The following is a 7,029-nucleotide window of genomic DNA, read 5'->3' as shown; positions in this document are numbered from 1 at the left end:
ACTGAAGGACAAGCAGGGTTTAAGTGCTGCAGTGAACTTGATGATTTATTGGGGGCTAATTGTTTTCTGGAGGCATATTAAATCGGCCTTTGGGAGGCAGGGAAGAGGCAGGCAACAATCTGTTAAAATATGTTTCTGCTGTTTTCTGGTCACTTAGGCACAGAAAAGCAAGTTAGCAAAAAGTGAAGTGGTTTTTGAGAGCTTGGGTCTTTGCATAGTGTTTTTTTGTTTGGTTTGGTTTTGTTGTTTGTTTGTGTTGTTTTGTTTTTTTTTTCCAATTGAATTCTGCAATTTCAGAGCTGTTCTGCTGCATATTTTCCAAAGAAGATACAAATCAGATGGGTCCTGAGGCTATTGCATGAATACTAACTGTCCCTCACAGCATGAACAGTAGGTTTACAGTGCTATTTGCACCTCTGGCTGGACTGGAAAGAACCTCTCCCTGCCCACAGCCCCACACTGCAGCTGCGCCTCTTATCTTGGACCTTGTCAGATATGTCACGTAACACGGTGGCCAGGCATGGCCTGTTGCATGACCTGCCAGCAGGCATCTGTCCCCTCTGCGTACAGCCCAACACATCACCCCTTCTGCTTTGGGTTATGGTATAAAGCTAATAGGTGTGCAAATGTCCCAGACAGCGCCAGGCCCTGTGATGTCCTTCCTGTCTTCCTTGCATTCAGGACTCTTGCAGGTGGGAGGCGAAAAGGCACAGATACTGCTACAAGTCATCTGAGTAATTTATTTCACTGGATTTGGAAGAGGGATTTCCTGGGGTGATCACAGGGAGGAGGTGGCGGCAAGGGTGCATTGGTCTTTGTGTGCAGCAGCCCTGTCCTCAGTCACTAGTGGATGCATTGGTTAACACCACCTAAACGTGGTGGAGAACTAATGGTTCTGAATATGTGAAGTCCTTACAAGGTTCATGAAAATCAATGATGGAGCAGAGGAAAAAGACTCCATCAGTCCCACCAGCAAAGTTAAAATTAAAGTGTGAGCTTTAACCCTTATTAGCCAGGAGAGAATCCACAGCAGCTGTGTACTGCCAGAATGGATGTGCGAGACCTCATACCTCCCTCCAGCACCAGAGCCTCCTATCCTAGGATGCACATCCAAAGGAAAGCAGGTTTCATCAGTTTAATTGCTCACAGAAGAGCTTGTTTCTTGAGGTCCTCTTGGAGACTCACCCTTGGAGCTGCAAATTGGAAGGCTGCACATTGAAGAGCAGAGACTGTGCGAGGAGAGTGGTGGAATGTAAGGGTGAGGCCTCAACTGCGCATCAGCATTGGCAATTCTCGTATGGAACTGGTGAAGTTTATTGTTTTCCCTAAAGTCACAGTTTCTGGAGTCGTGGGACTGCAGTAAGCATCCCAAATTTCATGCAAATATGATACTCTCTGCTAGAACTCCTTGTGATGGAGAAAAGCATAAAGATGCACCCTCAGGGAACAGAAACCAGAAGGAACAAAAAAGCTTCACTGCTAAGAAAGAGGAAAAAAAAAAAATCCTCATGGTATCTAAGCCAATATCATTCAATTTTGGCCCCCAACTTAAGAATTTTTAAGGCTTGGAGTTGGCAGTAACAAAACTCCACTGATGCTTTGGCCAAGAATAAGGGCATTATTTCTTGTGTCCTGGCCAGTGTCCCAAACCAGATGATTCCCTTTCCATGTACTCAAAACCCTCCCCTGGAAATCCAGCACTGCATGGGGCTCTTTATCACGCTTTGTCCTCAGCTTCTCCAGGGCATCACGAAACAGCAGCATCCTCCCACGCTAAGTCTCATCACACTGTGCAAGTTGATGGCAGTAGTTTGTCAAGTCTGATGTATTCCTCAGGATACAAGCTGCTTGACTAAGGTATAGGAGTCATGTAAGTTATTATTATTATTATCACGAGGAAGATTAGCATTGGGGGTGCTGGGTGCTGCTGGAGAATGTCGTAGTCTTTCTGTCTCATTCTAATTTTTTTTGTAGTGCAGCTAGGTTTGAAACTGGACGAAGCAGACTTTTTATTTTTATTTTAGTTTTGTTTTAAGAAATCTCAGCCCTGGAGGGAGCTGTCATTTTGGGATGCTGATTAGCTTTTGCAAGCTGACAGGGAGCAAGGCAGCTTTCTCTGTAGCAGTCCCAAGTTCTTTCGCCTAATCAAGCCAACACTGCAGGCTCTGTGTGGAGGAAGTGTAACCCTATCTCACTGCCTGACAACTCCTTCAGTTCCAGACTTTGTTTCCTCAGTCCCCACAAACTGTAACAAACCATTAAGTCTGATTTTTTTTTTTTTTTTCTTCCCCCCTCCCCATTCTTTTAGTAACGATTTTGGCTCAGCCTTCCTTGATGGCCCTTTTCCTTAGGGATAGTAACTCTGAAGACTGTACTCACTTCCATATATATCCTTCATCCTTAGAGCTTTTCGACATCTATTTTATTGACTAGTCAAAGAAAATGCTGCATCCTTCAAAAATTCTCCTTTCTACAAAAAAATAAGTTGTATCTTATCTGTCCAGTTTGCTTTGAAAAGTGTTCCAACTAGAAATGGATCAACAGGTTTTGTAGAAAGCTCTTGCTGAAGCTAAAAAGAGGATCTTGCAGCTATAGGGTTTGACTCAAAAGGCATGGATTTCATTTTCAGTTCCATGAGAGTCTGTAACACAGTGACTACGGGGAAGTGACAATGAACTACAATTGTCTTTCATTGAGCCTGGATGTGAAAAGAAATTAGGTGTGTTCATAGACCACTCATTGGAGCAAGAGGAGCTGCTGCCCTAGGCTTTCAAGACCGTATTCAGGGGAGGGTCAGCAGCCAAATCATGCTGGCAGAGATGTTTTCCCTGGGGCCCTGATGCAGACATGGGGAACAGACACTGAGTGAGGGAGCTTCATATGAGGGAGGGAAAGAAAGAGCACAGAGTATCGTGGGGAAGACCTTGTATCTTTAATAAGAGCCCTGCAGAGCCCTGGGACAAAGTGCCATCTGGGAAGAAACCTTTCCTTGATTCCTTCTCTTGGACTTCTATATTTCTAAACAAGCAGGTTTGTATCAGACTTCACCTCCTGGTGAGAGCAACTGCCAAACCCCCAGACATTGACTAATCTGTCAAAAGAATGTCCTTGTCCTGCCTCCTAACTCTAAAATGAAGGATCTAATTCTTCCTTGCCATTTTTTTCCCTGACATGAGGAAGAAGGATTTTCTCAATAGTCACCAAGTGGAGATGGATCAAAGCTGCCGATACCTGCCTGAATCTGCAGTTCCAAAACATCCAGGCTGTTGACATCTGGTTTTGTCATGGAGCCTTTTCTTTTGAAATGGGCCACACAGTGAAAATTTAAATGCATTGGATCACTTTTTAGTTGTGTGTAGGGAGTGCTTTTATTTTACAGAGCACATACCAAAATCATTCAGCAGACTGTTTTCTTCCCCACTGTGTGATCTGTAAAAGGGTTGTGCAAGGTCATACCAGGAAATGGAGATGGGTATGAGCCCACCCCCTCCCCTGCCCCACAGGATCTTTCCAGGTGATCACGCACCACCTCCAGTTTTACCAGTCTTGGTCTAAATTCCTCTTGATTCTCAGACAATTGATAGCAGGACAGCACCAAAGGAAACTGGTTGTTCCTGTAGTACCTACCAAACATGCCCTTTGCAGGGGCTGTGAAGCATTACCTTACCTGCTTTGCTGTGGAGCATTACTGTCTCAGGCAGCATGACTCACCTCCTCCTGCCCTCCCCCTTGGCTGGCTGTCATCTGGAGAGGATGAAATGAGGTGGACATGTTCTTACTGCAACTCCTCCATCTCTTTTGCATGTTGAGTCATTATTATTGAATATTCGTCTTGCTGGTGGTAGCTAATGGTCAGAGCTCACAACAGCCTTATCGTCCAGCATCCCTGTGAACACAGTAATTTGTGGCTCAGATCACAGGGCTTATGTGGCTTTCAGTTCTTCCTTGGTTTTCTCAGACCATTGTTTCATTGTACTCCAAACCTGAACCATCTTTCCAGAAAAACAATACCCAGAGTCCTAATACAAACTACAAGTAGATCTCTTCATGTCTTAAATTCATTAAAAATGCTCTTATAAAAAGATTTATTCCTAGGGCTTTTACCCAGCATGGAGTTGGCAAAGACATTATGTAATAGCTAGATCTTCATTAGTTATATCTGTTTGCTTTGTGCCTTCGTGACAATGATGAAAGCTGTAAATAAGTATATTGTCCCATCTTAACAAGGATAGCGTATTCATCAATAAGGACACTTACTCTGCTGAGATCTTTGCAAGGCTGTGCAGGGGAGTAAATTAAAGGGAGAACAACATCCTTCATCTAAAATGTCCTTGTTCTGTCACTTAATGTTTTACCCTTGCTAATATCTTTCAAAGTCTGGCTGTTAGTCAGAAAAGTCACTCAGTAAATGTGACATATTTTACCCAGCCTAAGCCTACTTGGTCCTAGAATGATTTTTCTAGGCAGCCATGGCTGGAAGTGCAGCTTGAAACTCCTCCTGTGGCTTCTCACCTTAGTTTCCTAGCACTCACTGAAGTTTCCCATCAGGGCACATGACGATGGAAGGGGCAACCAGAGGAGTCACCGCAGTTCAGCTGAACAAAGAGGTGCAAACCCTTGTTTGGGGTGACAGATGAGTCATCTGGATAAAGGCAGATGGGATGAGACTCCACTCTCAGCCATGTTCACTTCAGCCTAGACTGACGGGTTGGTAACACCATTCTTAGCCCAAGGCATCTCCTCTCAGCAGCTGTCCCAATTAAGTGCAGCAAAAACTATATGCTAACTTGAAAGTGCCCTGTCTGTCAAGGCTATCCTTAATCCACACACAGATGACAGGGTCACAGGTCCACAGTGCTCAGGCAGGAGCTGCAGGTGAACTTCGGGATAGAGTGAGAAGCGGGTAAGGGATGGTCAGTGCCACTTGCTGGGAGAGGTCCATGCTCGCAGCTCCCTGCTGAGGGGAAAGCTCAGACCACGTGAGCCCACCTACCTCTGCGCCAGCATTGCATGGCTGGGGCTGAGCAAAAGCATCCTCCGCATGGCTCTCCCCTGCCCCAGGAGTGGACAGGAGCAGTCTCCAGTGCACGGCGCTGTGAGCTTTCCCCCTGGTGTGATGGGTGCGCAAAGGAACCTGCCAAGGTACAGAGGTTCCCGCTGAAATCAGCACCTTCCCTGGCTCATCTGCACGGTGTTTGTACCACTGCCTTCAGCACAGGTGTCCCTGACTCACCCTGGGGTTAAACAAACTAAAAAAAAAAAAAAAAAAAAAGCAAGGAGACTTGAAGTGATGGACTTGCTCCAGGTTTGTGGGACAGTCCAGGAGTGAAAATCAGAGTGTGGCCTGCAGAGGGAAGAAAAGAGCTGTGGTAGCACTGCCGCAGCTTCCCGGGGGTCTGCTCCTCTTCCCGCCGCTGTGCCTGCTCCCCACCGCGCTGTTCATCCGGAGCACGCTCTGAGCTGAATAGCTTGCCTTTAAACGTTAAATACATTTAAAGCCCATTCATATCAAACCAAAATTAAACTTCTGGATTTTATTCAACAGTCATTCCCCCTTAGAAAGGGCTGAGAAGAAAATAATGGTTAGCTGGATGCCTCACCCATCCAGCACACAGAAAAAAATCCCCCCAGGAGGTAAGGTGAGAAGTGAGGCTTGGCTATCGCCTTGCCTCATTGCATTGTTATCTGTATATAAGCCAATTTCTCAATCCATTTAGAAATCCACTAATTGTCATTGGAGCTATTTGCTGACGACTGTGAAGTAGCTTCGTAATGAAGAGGAAGTCCATTTATTCGTTAACATTTACGAAAATAATTGCCTGTCACTTAACCGAACATCCTTTGCTCCAGAAACACTTGCTCTTCAGCACATTTTTTTTTTCTGAGCTGCATGCTTTGAAATGCCACTTATAATTTCCAGTCCCTGAAGGGCTCATTCTCAGCTGCTGTGACATGAGTGAGGGAGCACACTCCATGAGAGGACACTAAACGTCCTGTCACTTTTGCTGCAAGGAAAGGAGAGCATATTAATGGTGCTGCAGGAGGCCTCCAGCAGGCAGTTGTAGCTCTGAAGTACTGCTTAAACTGTGCAGTTTTATGGGGCTGCTGCTCCTCTGCAGCCTGCCCTGCACCTCTGCTGGGTGTTCCAATGGTGCTGGGAGAGGCTATGGCTGCAGGGCTCAATGCCGATGGGCCCATCTCTGGCCAAGGAGATGAGGTACATGAGGTAGCCCCAGCCCTGCTATCTGAGCTGTCTTCTGGCCCCAGTTTGCTAGTCCTGCTCTCAGCCCTCACAAAGGCAAAAGAAAGACTGCATGAAGCCAGGCATGCACCAGGCAGTGAGTCCTGGAGGGAGGAGGAAAGGTTCTTTGGGAGGTAGAGGAGCGAGGTCTCAGGAGGGGAATGTGGAAGGGATGGAGATCTGTATTTCTCAGCTCAGCCCTCTGTGCCCATTACCCCCATGAGTACAGCCAACATCTCCACCAGTGCCTGTGCATGCCATGGGTGACACCCCACAATAGCTTTGTCCCCCATGCTCACCAGCTCACCCTCCCCACTGTGCCCAGCAATTCCTCTGCCACCACCACTGCTCCCACCAACGCAGACAACATAAGCCAACCTGCCCCTTAGCCTGCATGACCGAGAGGCTTTGAGGAGCTCTGCCTGCTGGGGAAGATGTGTTTGCCGTAGCAGTCAACCAGAGTGTCTGAGGTGCCTTGCCAGGTCCCCTGGAATAAGCGGGAGCAAATGAGTGTGCCTCCCCCAGAATCAATAGAGATCTGCCTGCTTGCACCTGCTGGGCTTATGCTGCTGTAATAGCTTTTATTCCAATGGCTGCTCATTTGTTTGTCAGCTGTGTTGAATTTTTATTGTTTCCTGGGCACGTGAATTCCCCCATCCGTTCCCAGGACAAGGAGTGCCACGTCTCCTGGGGCTGGATAGCTGCTGATGTTGACTTAAGAGTGCGTGGAGCAGGAGGTAAGCGCTGCCCTGCTGCCAGGGCCCGGTGGAGCCGTGCGCCTCTCACTG

Source organism: Nipponia nippon, unplaced genomic scaffold (assembly GCF_047370975.1).
Source record: "Nipponia nippon isolate SJK-2023a ecotype South Korea unplaced genomic scaffold, ASM4737097v1 scaffold_5, whole genome shotgun sequence".
Classification (NCBI taxonomy): domain Eukaryota; kingdom Metazoa; phylum Chordata; class Aves; order Pelecaniformes; family Threskiornithidae; genus Nipponia; species Nipponia nippon.
The sequence above is the reverse complement of the archived record's forward strand: the minus strand, read 5'-3'. Positions refer to the sequence as shown.